General features: G+C 45.5%; 1 long non-coding RNA gene across 1 annotated transcript in view; it reads right to left on the bottom strand.

The window, feature by feature from the left end:
• LOC146871351 (uncharacterized) overlaps positions 1 to 15,542 on the bottom strand; it is a 173,975-nt gene that overhangs the window by 100,531 nt on the left and 57,902 nt on the right. Inside the window, exon 3 of the long non-coding RNA XR_014959547.1 lies at positions 3,618 to 3,699. This is a non-coding gene — a long non-coding RNA (uncharacterized LOC146871351). The remainder of the gene's footprint in view (positions 1 to 3,617; positions 3,700 to 15,542) is intronic.

The raw sequence follows: 15,542 nt of genomic DNA, 5'->3' as shown, positions 1-15,542 counted from the left end.
CTGTGTTGCAAGGGTACCTGCATTGGCGCTACACTGCTAAGCGTAGCACCAGCATAGGGCGAAATGTAGGGCTGCACTATATTCTTGTAAATATGGTGCAACCCAGTGTTTCTGAAGTGGCGGCGAGTGTCGTTAAGCCACAGAGGCTAACGACACGCTCCACCACTTCTTTTGTAAATATCCCCCTTAGTATTTTATATTGAAAGAATTTGCAAAAAACTAAAATTTTAATGGGAAGGTTGGTGCTGCATCTCTGTGACTAACTTTTAAATGGTTGGTTTTATTTCACAGTACGAGGCTCCAATCCTGCCAGGGCCAGACCGGAAACCCAAAGCAGCCCTGGCAAATGTTTTTAGACCAGTCCCCATACGGTGCACACCAAGTGCATAGAGTGTGCCTGACCACTAAAGAGGGGGCTTTGGGAGGCTCTACCCCCAAAGAAATTTAGGAAACAAAGGTGCAGTCTACAACATGATTATCACTTTACATCACACACATATAGAGACAATTAATCATAAGTGTAAATCAGTGTATAGAAAATGTTACATAAGGCAAAGGGGACTACACGGTGTAGGATTCACATGTCATTTATACTGGTAGGCATTTTTAAAGAGTGCTTGGTCTGGAGAAGCACAAAAAACTCGGGATTCAGAACATAAGACAGTGGTTAGCATTGACTTTAACAATAAAAATGTATTTCCACCCTGGTAAACCTTTTTAGCAGCATCGGGATAATGAAAGACTGGGAAAAACACATACGTTACTAACTTGTACCATGCAGTTTGCAAGCAGCTCTTTCGATGACAGTTTATACATCACTGTGCTAGATTACGGTTGTCACTTATGTACTGCACAGTAACAAAATAATCTTTGTGACAAAAGCAGTAACCCACTCGCCTATGCACATAAAATACTGTTATTTAAAATGCATGGTACACGTTCTTTGCAGTAGGCATATTAACCCTCTGTGATACATTAGATAACTCAAAGCTGCCACAAGACAAAACTCTAATCTCTCTCCAGCAGGTACATTAATCACGGTGTTATCGACACTTTTATTGTTGCTGGAAAACTGCAAATTATACAAGTGCAGTGCTTTCTAAACTGCTGCCTGCGGACCCCTTTGGAAAGTGTCAGGGACCCCTGGGGGTCCCCGGACCACAGTTTGGGAAACACTGCGCTAGATAAATACAAGCACATAGAGGGATTAGTAAGGAGTTAACATTAGATTCATTATTTCTATGTATTAATTACACTTTTGTGTTTGTTTCGCTTAAATTAGCACTTGGGCCTAAAACCAAGATGGGCGCCGACACTACACGATGAAGTGGCCACTTTTCCACGAGGCGCGGAGTGAAATGCGCACGCACAAGGATTCTCCTAAACCTCATAACGACCTTTGGTCCGAAATGTACCCGAGCAAGGACAGAGTGGGCTAGCAGCCAAGCCTAGAAAACAATCGACCTTACAATAAAACCGGAAAAAACTGACTTTGAACAATTTCATGAAATTACCCCTCGAACTGTACTGACAACTAAAATTTGACATCGGACGATCTCAAGCAGCCAATCAGGACTGTCCAAAATTATTATATTGTATCTTCTTTACTACATTTTATTATAAAAGAACTTGTAGAATAGACAGGGATTACTATATTCTCTCCATCTTTTCGAGATTCTGACGCTTTGGCTGATACTGACGGTAACGCTGACGTTTTGGACTCTAACCTTCCGAGCTAAGAACTATTGAGCTTTGGCTTGCTTTCGGACGATTTACGACAAAATTATGCAGAGCCAATGAATTAGAGGACTCCAAATAGCCAGATTAGGTAAATATAATGATCTGCAATGTACTCAAATATTGATATGAACTTCCTAAACTTTGACGAGACAAAATGAAAATTTAAATTCATTATGAAATATTAGATAAACAATTATTGATTAACGTGAATTCATGAGTCATGAGTTTTATTTAAGAGATAGATTCTGAAGTCTTAAAATGTGTTTTAGCTGGTTCTAAATCGCCATCAACCAATCCAACTAATTTGGTCCATCGACCAAAGTGGGAGGAGTGCCTTGATGTTTTTGGATTAAGGATCTATAGGTGAGAGGGCATTAATGTATATTTTGTAAATGATTTTTCCTTCCCTATAGGTTATAAGGTGTTTCCCTCACATTTCTGGAGCGTGAACCACTCATCCCTCCTGCGTGCGGACTCTTGAATAGTTAGTGTGAGTGTTGGTGTTATGGGCTCCACCAATGGATCCATGTATGAATGAGAGTGTGTGATGATGCTCCAGCGTGAAATTTCCTATCCTCCCTTCGTCACAGACCAGATCTCATACTAACGCTTTCACTCAATACATTCATTGGTGGGGCCCATAACACCAACACACACACACACACACACTCATTTGGTCTGCTCTTACTGGAGAGATAGATGTTCCAAACGCTGGCGTGAAAAGAATATCTTATAATCTAAAGAAATTCTATTTACATAAACATACACTAAATATCCTTAATCTAGCACATCTTGATCCTGAATCTCAAGATTTTCCTTCCACTTAGTCGATGGATCAATTTAGTTGAATTTGGAAAAGTGATTCTAATCCTTTTCATTTATATTCGGACGATAATAAATAACCCAAAATATTTGCTTGTTAAGCAATAATATTTTTATCTAATTAATGCAAAATTTTAGTAAGAATTTTAATCAATCCACAGAACATCATAGTTACCTAATCTGGCTATTAGTCGTCCTCTTAAGTCAATCAATTCGTCATGCAGCACGCTACAGTCCCATAGATTGGCCTGGACCATAAACGTGTCCGCATCGATCAATGCCCATCAGTCTAAGAGTCCTCAGTTCATCAGGAAAATGGGCAGCAATTTAGTCTGTCAAAGATTCAGGGAACAGCTGTCCTGCAGTGTCACCGTCCTCTCCGTCAGTATAACGTCAGGTAATGAAATTAATGACAAAATGTAGCAAAAGTCAGTTTTTGGCACTTCTGATTGGATGGTTAAGATCATCCGTTTCGGTTTCCCAAAGTCTATGATGTCACACTGTCAGACATGATCCATCCGGTTTATGAAAATTGTCCATTGTTAAAGCTCTTAGCAGTAGTCCAGTCACGACCTTGTCAGGGTACAGGCTGTGTGGGTCATCTTGAGGCCACTTGTTCAGGAGCCTGGAGCATGCGCACTTAGTCGAAAACCTCGTGGAATGGTAGCTGTTTTGTCGCGTCCATGAGTCGGCCATTTTATCATAGGCCAAATTGGTCAACTTGAGCAAACCAAACACAAAAAGTAATTAAAACATGGAAATAACGAATAAAATTTTAACCCTCACTAATTCCCTTATGTGTGTGTAATTATCTAGCATATTGGCGACATTTAAAGCGTTTATACTCACCCAATGATGTCATCTGGTGCAACTTACGATTACATCACAAAAGCAACAAATTATTTTAGCCATGCAAATGCAAATCCCATGTGTAATTCATACATTAGTAGGGTTGATTAGATAGCAAACAAACACATTAATACTTATTATAATTAATTGATTATTCTCATTAGTGTAAACATGCAGAATGGGGGGTATACAAAATTTTGTTTTACCTTCTCCATCAAGACGGGTCTGCAACGCAGGGAGGATACCGATATAAGTTTTGTTCCCTCGTTTTTCTCCCGGTCTTCCGCTCTAGCAATAGAAACAGGAACGAGGTCGGAAAAAGCAGGCAAAATGACGTTCACCTTTTGGGCAATCCATTATAAATTCAGGCAGCCAATCTTTTTCTGCTAACAGGATGTCATATCCAAATGTCACATTTTCCCAAAACAGACCTTTAATTTTTCTTGAGATGTCCCCCTCAATTCGGAGATTAATTTTGTGTAGACAGTGTGGGACACTCACTCGTGTATTTGGTGTTTCCATCGTGATGTATTCATTCAATACTGCTGTCACCAGAAATTCCTTTAGGTTCTGGCGAGCTATTGTTACTTCTGTCGTGCTCTCTAGCATCGTCAGAGCCCATTCCCCGTTCAGTAGCTGAGTCCTCAGTAACCTGGGCATTTCTAATTTTTAAGCCAGCTACTTCCTTCTTTTTGAATTGAGTCTTTGCTTTAGGTTGCTCTTCCGGTTTGATAATGAAATCTGAATGCAGTGTGTTTCCCTTTTTCCCTTTGGTCGATCTTCAATTTTTTGTTCTGACCGTCCTTGCCTCCATGAGCTTTTTGATGATCCTGATACCGGTCAGGTTTCCTAATGTTATCACGATTCCTAAGGTTGTAACTCTTTTCAGAGGACTCCCGTTGGGGAGACCCACCCCTTGATCATGAAGTGTTTATTATTATTTTTTGGCTGGCTATTATCCCATTTCTTTTTAGAAGAAGTGGGTGCTTGCTTTAAGTTATCCTTGTCAGAATTACTTACCACTGGTTTCCCTGGTTTGGCTCCCAAACTATCTCTACCTAATGTAGCAAAGGTTTCTTCGATCATTTTTGGTAATTCACGCTCCTGGTTCACGGGAGGTGTTCCCCTTAGGCGTTGGTGTATATCCACCGCTGCTGCTTCCCCTTGATGTTGCTCAGCATAATTGTCAAGACTTGGTCAAAATTACCCATCAGTTTCATCCCCAAGTCCAGGGCAGGTCCTGCCCCGTACTCATTCTGTATCTGTTTCAATACTTCAGGAATAACTGATATGGTTGGGTTACCATGTACTCTTATATATACTACAGCAAAGATTGTTCCCCATGTGGTACAATCCTCAATTGAGGGAACCATTTCCATTGGCAAGCAAATTGTTAACATTGTGATTTTCCTGCGGACCCGTATGGGGAAATACTGTTTCCAGCTGTGCTATTTTCTGGGCAATCCAGAAAGGTACTTGATCCCATTTTGATGGGAACACACCCATCACTGCTTTTAGTGTTTGAGGCGTTATTGTTGGTGTGTGGTGGGACTGGACTGCATCATGTGGAGCAGCTCTCACAGGTTGAATGATGAACTGGACAATATGTCTGTATAGCCTTAATACTTCTTTTTAAAGTGTATGCCCTTCCCCTACTGGGAGAGTGTCTATCTCAGGATGTGGAGTGTATGCCGCTAAGACTGGCTGCGTCGCTTCTCCTATGCTGAGTGGGCCGAGTCTTACGACTGAAGTTTTGTGTTTTAGGTCGGCTTTAAACCAGTCTCTATGTTGCTAGTAAGTCAACAGGACTTCAATGTCCTCGTATGGGATGTATTTTTCCTGTGGATCCACTTCAATGTGTTTGTGAAATAATAGTGTCTGTGGATCTGCTGGTGGGAATTTCACCCATATATAGAATACCTCTGATCCGAACACCTTGTGTTGTGTCCTTCAATAACGAAGGTAACATGGCCACCTGTTGCAGGTAGTCTATGTTCTAACAATTTCAGAGTTACTGCCTGTAAGCAGTTTTCTGTAATGTGAAGAGCGTTAGTCTCCTTCTTCACTTCCACAGCTATTTGCGGGGTCAGTCATTTTGAAAGGAGAAGAAAGTAAAGGTTTTAAGAGGTAGGGTTTAGCACAATAGGGGAACTTTTAATCCTTACAAGCTTGTTTAACCCCTTGGCTGCGGCGGGAATTCCGCCGCAGCGCTGGGGGGGTTTGGGGGCAGCGCAGTGGCGCTGTGCTCATGACAGAGCCACTCCGTCATGAGCCACGGTTGAGCTGTGCTTATGACGGAGTTGTTCCGTAATGACTCCGCCCACTGCGCTAATCGCCCGCACAGGCGGGGAATCAGCGCAGCGTGGGAGGAGCGGCGGCCAGCGGCCGCAGCATGACGGAACCACTCCGTCATGAGCACACGGCACCCATGGCTCATGACGGAGTGGTTCCGTCATGAGCGCTGAAGGGGTTAAAACGTTCAGCCAATACACAGGGTGTGCCTGCTCAGCTGAGGCGGTATAACCTTCCCACTTCAGATGTCTCTGGAAAATGTGAGTATGATTGTCTGACAAAGCACAACTGAACTACTCAGATTTTACTATTAATATAAGAACCTAACCAACGTTGGCGGCGCCATGTCATGTAGTTCATAGGAGCCCCCAGGACCTGCATTTTTTGGATGACCTAAACTGAGGGCTTGGTGTGCAGACAGACTCTGGACACCCCCACAGGATGAGTCAGATGTTAGACCAGCTAGCTCTACATGCCACTACCATCCCCCTGTATTCTACAGTGGTATATATAGTTTCTGGCAACCACTGAACAGGACAACCCTGATTCCTCAGGCATCGTGGAAACAATATGGTATCTTTCGCTCAGTCACTCGTGCTTGCTTTTCTCAGAATACATAGAAGGACGATTGGAATCGTTCCAATAATTATTTATTGGTCAAGCGTCAGTCTAGTATGAAACATGTTAGCTGCGACAATCAAAAGACAGGAGCAGGCAAATGTGATCGCTAGTATTAATATCGTAAATAGCAGATACATTTCAACCATAGTGCTAATAAGATGAATAAAATCAGATTATATAAAACAATAGCATTGGTGTACTCCTACGATGCATAGCCTACCTAACTGTGCCTAGCCTAGATGTGTAGGTCAAGCATGTATGTGTAAGTGCTAGGATATGTCCTAATGGAACTTAATGGAGCCCAAGAATTTCCGGGGGAAGGACTGACCCCTCACCTGATGGTTCTGTATGAAGGACCCCGTCTCTGCATCGAGGATGGCACCCCGCAAGAGATGTCGGGTCGCTGCCTGTCGAAGGATCAGCCTGCAGAGTCTCAGGTCCAGCCTGGAAGGAATTCTCCTCTGTCTTGAAAGGGGGAGTGGGGGTCTTTTATACTAAAGTGGTCACTTCAGGGTTATTCCAGAATCAATCATGTTTTAAAAACATTTGCTAATCCTCTGCTAATCCTTTTCTAAACAAACATGATCATGCACAGCTGGCTGTTGGCCATGGAAGAAAAAAAAGGTTGTTGACCCTTATACAGAATAAATCTACAGTGTCTTGGGACATGTTTATGTACGTCAGGTGCAGGGATTAAGATATGGTACCAAGAGCCTGATGTCGGAGAGACAGAAGTAAGCTACTAGGTAAAAGGTCACCCATCTAAGACCGTTATGTCGAGTGGATGGTACAAAATCTATGTAATCAGTGTATACATGATGGGACTAACCTCAAGGACACGACAATTGAAATATTGCATGTCCCATGGAGAGAAATGTCCTTGTAAATCAATGAGCGGCTTAAGGCATCTTCACAGTCAGAGCCACAAACTAAAACTTCTGTGTCGGTAATTCCCAATACTCGTGCACATAATCAAACAATCAGCGTTTGTAGAGAGCGCTTCTCACCTGTTAGGGTCTCAAGGTGCTGGGGGGGTGCGTGAAGCAGCTCCGTTGGGTCATTCGAAGAGCCAGGTCTTGAGGTCCTTCCTGAATTGGTGCAGTGTCTGGCTTCTACAGAGGTGAATGGGGAGCGCAGTGGTGTTTAGGTAGTGCAGGGGGTCGTGCTGGGGGTAGAGTTTTAAGGTTAATGGTAGCGCAGTGGTGTTTGTATAGTGTAGGGGGTCGTGCTGGGGGTAGTGTTTTAGGGCTTAGGATAGCACAGTGGTGTTTGGGTAGTGTAGGGGGTCGTGCTGGGGGTAGTGTTTTAGGGTTTATGGTAGAGCAGTGGTGTCTGGGTAGTGTAGGTGGTCATGCTGGGGGTAGTGTTTTAAGGTTTAGGGTAGCACAGTGGTGTTTGGGTAGTGTAGGGGGTCATGCTGGGGGTAGTGTTTAAGGGATTATGGTAGTGCAGTGGTGTTTAGGTAGTGAAGGGGTCATGCTGGTGGTAGTGTTTTATGGTTAAGGGTAGTGCAGTGGTGTTTGTAGAGTGTAGGTGGTCGTTTTTTAGGGTTTAGGGTAGTGCAGTGGTGTTTGGGTAGTGTATCGTGTCATGTTGGGTGTAGATTTAGGGGTTAGGGTACTGCAGTGGTGTTTGGGTAGTGTAGGGGGTCGTGCCGAGTAGTGTTTTAGGGTTTAGGTTAGTGCAGTGGTGTTTGGGTAGTATAGGGGGTCATGCAGGTGTAGTGCTTTAGGGTTTAGGGTAGCACAGTGGTGTTTGGGAAGTATAGGAGATCGTGCTTCGGTAGTGTTTTAGGGTTTAGGGTAGTGCAGTGGTTTTTGTGTAGTGTATGGGGTCGTGCTGGGGATAGCGTTTTAGGGTTTAGGGTAGCGCAGTGCTGTTTGGGTAGTGTAGGGGTCGTTCTGGGGGTAGTGTTTTAGGGTTTAGGGTACCGCAGTGATGTTTATGTAGTGTAGGGGGCCGTGGTGGGGGTAATGTATTAGGGTACCGCAGGGATCTTTGGGTAGTGTAGGGTGTCTTGCTGGTGGTAGTGTTTTAGGGTTTAGGGTAGCGCATTGGTGTTTGGGTAGTGTAGGGGGTCATGCTGGGGGTAATGTTTTAGGGTTTATGGTAGCGCAGTGGTGTTTGGGTAGTGTAGGCGGTCGTGCTGGGGGTAGTGTTTTAGGGTTCAGGGTAGCACAGTGGGGTTTGTGTAGTGTAGGGGGTCGTGCTGGGGATAGTGTTTAAGGGTTTAGGGTAGCGCCATGGTGTTTATGTAGTGTAGGGGGTCATGCTGAGGATAGTCTTTTAGGTTAAGGGTAGCGCAGTGGTGTTTGGGTAGTGTAGGCGGTAGTGCTGGGGGTAGTGTTTTAGGGTTTAGGGTAGCGCAGTTGTGTTTGGGTAGTGTAGGGTGTTGTGTTGGGGGTAGTGTTTTAAGGTTTTGGGTAGCGCAGTGGTGTTTGGGTAGTGTAGGGGGTCGTGCTGGGTGTTGTGTGTTAGGGTATAGGGTAGTGCAGTGGTGTTTGGCTAGTGTTGGGGGTAGTGTTTTAAATTTTAGGGTAGCACAGTGTGGTAGGTGTAGTGTTGGGGGTAGTGCTGGGGGTATTGTTTTAGGTTTTAAAGTAGCGCAGTTGTGTTTGGGTAGTGTAGGGTGTCGTGCTAGGGTGGGTGTTTTGGGGTTTTGGGTAGCGCAGTGGTGTTTGGGTAGTGTAGGGGTCGTGCTGGGGGTAGTGTTTTAGAGTTTAGGGTACCGCAGTGATGTTTGGGTAGTGTAGGGTGTCATGCTGGTGGTAGTGTTTTAGGGTTCAGGGTAGCACCGTGGTGTTTATGTAGTGTAGGGGGTCATGCTGAGGGTAGTCTTTTAGGTTAAGGGTAGCGCAGTGGTGTTTGGGTAGTGTTGGCGGTTCTGCTGGGTAGTTTTATAGGGTTTAGGTTAGCGCAGTGGTGTTTGGGTAGTGCTGGGGGTAGTGTTTTAGGGTTTCGGGTAGCACAGTGGTGTTTGGGTAGTGTAGGGGGTCGTGCTGGGGGTAGTGTTTTAAGGTTTAGGGTAGCGCAGTGGTGTTTGTGTAGCGAAGGGGGTCCTGCTGGGGGTAGTGTTTAGGGTTTAGGGCAGCGCAGTGGTGTTTGCGTAGTGTAGGGCGTAGTGCGGGGGTAGATTTGGGGTGTGCTGAATGACCTGGGTGTGCCTCCCTACCTTTTAAGCTTATTGGTAAAGTTGCATGCCGACAACTTTGCGCAGATCAGGTGGGGTAACCAGGGCCAAAAAACAAACCGAATACCTGTAAATAGAGGAGTACGCCAGGGGTGTGTTTTAGCCCCCACTCTGTTTTCCTTGTATGTGAATGGAGTGGTGGACTACCTATCGAAAGTTCCATCAGATGCACCATCCCTGGCTGGTAGAAGAATACCTACTCTCCTATTCGCAGACGATACCCTCCTGATCTCCAAAACCCCGGTAGGCCTGCAGAGTCTGCTATCTAGCTTCAAATCCCTTTTGTGATGTAAGGGGGCTAGTTATCAATACTGGGAAAACAAAGTATCTAGTTCTCAACCCTCCAAAAAAGACCATTAAACCGCCAACTTTAGATGCTGTTTCCCTAGAGAGGGTTACTGAGTTTGACTATCTTGGTATCCGCCTCTGTGATTCGATGAGTTGGGAATGTCATCTACACAAGATGTTGCGGACTCATAAAAGGGTATTGGGTGTCCTTCTTAAGGAACAACGTGCCTCAACCCTAAAACCCATTGCACCAATTCTTGACATTTACAGGGCTAGGGGTGTCAGTGCAGTTTTATATGGGGCCGAACTCTGGGGGACACACAAGGTGGATCAGTTGTCTCGCTCAGAAAGTAAGTTTTTGAAAGACTTAATGGGGCTTCCCTATAGCACCCCAACCCTCCCTCTGCTATTAGACATGGGGTTAAGATCAATTAGCGACCAGGCTAGGCTCCGCCCTCTTCTTTTATGGGCAAGAATCTGGAGAGTCCCAGAGTTGTCTTGCTTTGCGGATGGCCTAACTGATGTGCTGGAGTCGCCGGGTTGGTCCAAGATCCATTGGTTGAGAGAAGTTAAGCGTCTTCTTCTCAACATGGGTCTTGGCAATGCCTGGGTTAATAGAACTGCTCCCCCAATACCTGTGTTAAAGAAATTATATTGGAATTGGGTAGCTGATAGCAGATCTAGTAATTTTAAATTGTGTAGAACCTCCTTGGACTTCCTACTAATAAAAGATATGCCCCTTTGTGAACCATATCTGGACATCGTCACAAAGCGTTGTGATAGGGCACTGTATTTTCAGTTTAGGATAGGCCTACTCCCCGTCGGGGATCTTACCTCTAGGTGGAAGCACTTGACCCAAACCACCTCCATGTGTCCATTTTGTGAGCATAGGATAGAGTCAATCCCGCACCTGTTTTTTGAATGTACGGCCTATGCCCTTCCCCGTAGTAGATGGTTAAAACCACTATGTAGAGAACTTGGGACAAGGCATTTTAAGGAGGCCTTACGTGTTTTAAAAAATGATCCACGCCCACTTTATGCCTGCGGCATAGCTAAGTTCCTGGGTTGGGCCTGGCGCATTAGATCATCTAGGCGTTCCTATCTTGTTTAATTTGTTCTTAAATGATTTTATCTAATTTATTGGGGTCATTTGCATAATGAATTGTATGTTAATGTATTGGCCACTTTTATTGTCTTATTGTTCTGTGCCAAATGTACTGCTTTTTAAGATATTTTTATATCGAAATAAAGCCTATGATGATTGATTGATTGATGGTAGCGCAGTGCAGTTTGGGTAGTGTAGTGGGTCGTGCTGGGGGTAGTGTTTTAGGGTTTAGGGTAGAGCAGTGGTGTTTGGGTAGTGTAGGGGTTGTGCTGGGTGTAGTGTTTTAGGGTATAGGGTTGCGCAGTGGTGTTTAGGTAGAGTTGGGGGTAGTGTTTTATAGTTTAGGTTAGCACAGTGTGGTTTGTGTAGTGTTTGGGGTAGTGTTTTAGGGTTTAGAGTAGCGCAGTGGTGTTTGGGTAATGTAGGGTGTCATGCTGGTGGTAGTGTTTACGGGTTTAGGGTAGCGCATTGGTGTTTGGGTAGTGTAGGTGGTCGTGCTGGGGGTAGGGTTTTAGGGTTTATGGTAGCGCTGTGGTGCTTGGGTAGTGTAGGGGATCATGCTGGGGGTAGTGTTTTAGGTTTAGGGTAGCACAGTGGTGTTTGTGTAGTGTAGGCGGTCATGCTGGGTGTAGTGTTTTAGGGTTTAGCGTAGCGCAGTGGTGTTTGGGTAGTGTAGGGGGTAGTGCTGGGGGTCGTTTTTTAGAGTGTAGGGTAGCGCAGTGGTGTTTGATTAGCATAGGGGGTCATGCTGGGGCTAGGGTTTAGGGTAGCACAGTGGTGTTTGGGCAGCGTAGGGGGTCGTGCTGGGGGTAGTGTTTTAGGGTTTAGGGTAGCACAGTGGTGTTTGGGTAGCATAGGGGGTCGTGCTGGGGGTAGTGTTTTAGGGTTTTGGCTAGCGCAGTGGTGTTTGGGTAGGGTAGGGGTTTGTGCGGGGGTAGATTTAGGGTAGTGCAGTGGTGTTTAGGTAGTGTAAGGGTTGTTCTGGGGGTAGGGTTTTAGTGTTTAGGGTAGCGCAGTGGTGTTTGGGTAGTGTAGGGGTCGTGCTGGGGGTAGTGTTTTAGTGTTTTAGGGTTTAGGGTAGCGCAGTGGAGTTTCGGTAGAGTAGGGGGTACTGCTGGGGGTAGTGTTTTTGGGTTTAGGGTAGCACAGCGGGGTTTGTGTAGTGTTGGGGGTAGTGCTGGGGGTAGTGTTTTAGGGTTTAGGGTAGCGCAGTGGTGGTTGAGTAGTGTAGGGGGTCATACTGGAGGTAGTGTTCAGGGTTTAGCGTAGTGCAGTGGTGTTTGGGTAGTGTAGGGGGTCGTACTGGGGTAGATTTAGGGTAGTGCAGTGGTGTTTGGGTAGTGTAGGTGGTCATGATGGGGGTAGATTTAGGGTTTAGGGTAGTGCAGTTAGGTTTGTGTAGTGTAGGGGGTAGTGCTGGGGGTAGTGTTTTATGGTAGCACACTGATGTGTGGGTAGTGTAGGGGGTTGTGCTGGTAGTAGTGTTTTAGGGTTTAGGGTAGTGCAATGGTGTTTGTGTAGTGTAGGGGTTCATGCTGGGGGTAGTTTTATTAAAATTTTTAGGGAGTGCAGTGGTGTTAGAGTAGTATAGGGAGTCGTGCTGGGGTAGATTTAGGGTAGTGCAGTGGTGTTTGTGTAGTGTAGGGGTCGTGCTGGGGGTAGTGTTTTAGGGTTTAGTGTAGTATAATAGTTCTGTGAATCGGGCCCTAACTTAAGACAAAATCCTAAACTTACTACAGTTTTGGTATTCACAGAAGGCACTTACACATTTTGGTATTCACAGAAGGCACTTACTCATTTCGGTATTCACAGAAGTTAGGAGTCCTAACTTTTGGACTCCTAAATGCCTTCTGTGAATACCAAAAGTCTTAAAATTAGGATTTTTCCCAGTTTAGGAGTAGTAAAGTTAGGACTCCTAACTTTAGGACTCCTAAATGCCTTCTGTGAATACCAAAAGTCTTAAAAATAGGATTTTCCCCAGTTTAGGAGTAGTAAAGTTAGGACTCCTAACTTTAGGACTCCTAAACTGAGAAAAATCCTAACTTTAAGACTTTCGGTATTCACAGAAGGCATTTAGGAGTCCTAAAGTGAGGACTCCTAACTTCTGCGAATACCGAAATGAGTAACTACCTTCTGTGAATACCAAAATGGTAGTAAGTTTAGGATTTTGTCTTAAGTTAGTTCTGTGAATCGGGCCCATAGTGTTAATGTAGTGTAGGGGGTTGCGATGGGGTAGTGTTTTAGGGTTTAGAGTAGTGCAGTGGTATTTCTGTAGTGTAGGTGGTAGTGTTTAGGGTTTAGGGTAGGGCAGTGGTTTTTGTGTGTTATAGGAGTCATGCTGGGGGTATTGTTTTAGCATTTAGGTTAGTGCAGTGGTGGTTGTGTAGTGTAGGGGGTTGTGTTTTAGGGTTTAGGGTAGTGCAGTGGTGTTTTGGTAGTATAGGGTGTCATGCTGGGGGTAGTGTTTTAGGGTTTAGGGTAGTGCAGTGGTGTTTGGGTACTGTAAGGGATTGTGCTGGTGGTAGTGTTTTAGGGTTTAGGGTAGTGCAGTGATGTTTGGGTAGTCTACGGGGTCATGCTGGGAGAAGTGTTTAAAGGTTTAGGGTAGTGCAGTGGTGTTTGGGTGGTGTAGGGGGTAGATTTAGGGTAGTGCAGTGGTGTTTGTGTAGTTTAGGGAGTAGTGCTGGGGGTAGTGTTTTAGAGTTTAGGGTAGTGCAGTGGTGTTTGTGTAATGTAGGGGGTTGTGTTTTACGGTTCAGGGTAGTGCAGTGTTGTTTGGGTAGTGTAGAGGGTCGTGCTGGGGGTTGTGTTTTAGGGTTTAGGGTAGCACAGTGGTGTTTGGGTATTATTGGGGATCGTGCTCGGGGAAGTGTTTTAGGGTTTATGGTAGCGCAGTGGTGTTTGGGTAGTGTAGGGGGTCCTGCTGGGGTAGTGTTTTAGGGTTTAGGGTAGCGCAGTGGTGTTTAGGTAGTGTAGGGGGTCGTGCTGGGGGTAGAGTTTTAAGGTTAATGGTAGCGCAGTGGTGTTTTTATAGTGTAGGGGTCGTGCTGGGGGTAGTGTTTTAGGGTTTACGGTAGCGCAGTGGAGTTTGGGTAGTGTAGCGGGGTCGCCCTGAAAGTGGCGTTTTGGGATATTGGGTAGCGCAGTGGTGTTTGGGTAGTATAGGATGTCATGCTGGTGGTAGTGTTTTAGGGTTTAGGGTAGTGCAGTGGTGTTTGGGTACTGTAAGGGATTGTGCTGGTGGTAGTGTTTTAGGGTTTAGGGTAGTGCAGTGATGTTTGGGTAGTCTACGGGGTCATGCTGGGAGAAGTGTTTAAAGGTTTAGGGTAGTGCAGTGGTGTTTGGGTGGTGTAGGGGGTAGATTTAGGGTAGTGCAATGGTGTTTGTGTAGTTTAGGGAGTAGTGCTGGGGGTAGTGTTTTAGAGTTTAGGGTAGTGCAGTGGTGTTTGTGTAATGAAGGGGGTTGTGTTTTACGGTTCAGGGTAGGGCAGTGTTGTTTGGGTAGTGTAGAGGGTCGTGCTGGGGGTTGTGTTTTAGGGTGTAGGGTAGCACAGTGGTGTTTGGGTAGTATAGGGGATCGTGCTCGGGGAAGTGTTTTAGGGTTTATGGTAGCGCAGTGGTGTTTGGGTAGTGTAGGGGGTCCTGCTGGGGTAGTGTTTTAGGGTTTAGGGTAGCGCAGTGGTGTTTAGGTAGTGTAGGGGGTCGTGCTGGGGGTAGAGTTTTAAGGTTAATGGTAGCGCAGTGGTGTTTTTATAGTGTAGGGGTCGTGCTGGGGTAGTGTTTTAGGGTTTACGGTAGCGCAGTGGAGTTTGGGTAGTGTAGCGGGGTCGCCCTGAAAGTGGCGTTTTGGGATATTGGGTAGCGCAGTGGTGTTTGGGTAGTATAGGATGTCATGCTGGTGGTAGTGTTTTAGGGTTTAGGGTAGCGCAGTGGTGTTTGGGTAGTGAAGGGTATCGTACTGGTGGTAGTGTGTTAGGGTAGCGCAGTGGTGTGTGGGTAATGTAGGGGGTCGTGCTGGGGGTGGTGTTTTGGGGTTTTAGGTAGCGCTGTGGTGTTTGGGTAGTGAAGGGTATCGTACTGGTGGTAGTGTTTTAGGGTTTAGGGTAGCGCGTTGGTGTTTGGGTATTGTAGGGGGTCGTGCTGGGGGTAGTGTTTTAGGGTAGCACAGTGGTGTTTGGGAAGTGTAGGGGTCATGAGGGGGTAGTGTTTTAGTTTAGCACAGTGGTGTTTGGGTGGTGTAGGGGGTCGTGCTAGGGGTAGTGTTTTAGGGTTTAGGTAGCGCAGTGGTATTTGTGTAGTGAAGGGTGTCATGCTGGGGGTAGTGTTTTAGGGTTTAGGGTAGTGCAGTGGTGTTTGTGTAGTATAGGGGGTCGTGCTGGGGTAGTGTTTTAGGGTTTAGGCTAGTGTATTAGTGTTTGTGTAGTGAAGGGGGTCGTGCTGGGGGTAGTGTTTTAGGGTTTAGAGTAGTTTAGTGGTATTTGTGTAGTGTAGGTGGTAGTGTTTTAGGGTTTAGGGCAGTGCAGTGGTGTTTTTGTAGTATAGGGGTCGTGCTGGGGGTAGTGTTTTAGCATTTAGGTTAGTGAAGTGGTGGTTGTGAAGCGTAGGGTGTCATGTTTTAGGGTTTAGATTAGTGCA

Source organism: Triturus cristatus, chromosome 1_1, assembly GCF_964204655.1.
Source record: "Triturus cristatus chromosome 1_1, aTriCri1.1, whole genome shotgun sequence".
NCBI lineage: Eukaryota > Metazoa > Chordata > Amphibia > Caudata > Salamandridae > Triturus > Triturus cristatus.
Note: the sequence above shows the minus strand (reverse complement) of the source record. Positions and strands in the feature narration are given on the sequence as shown.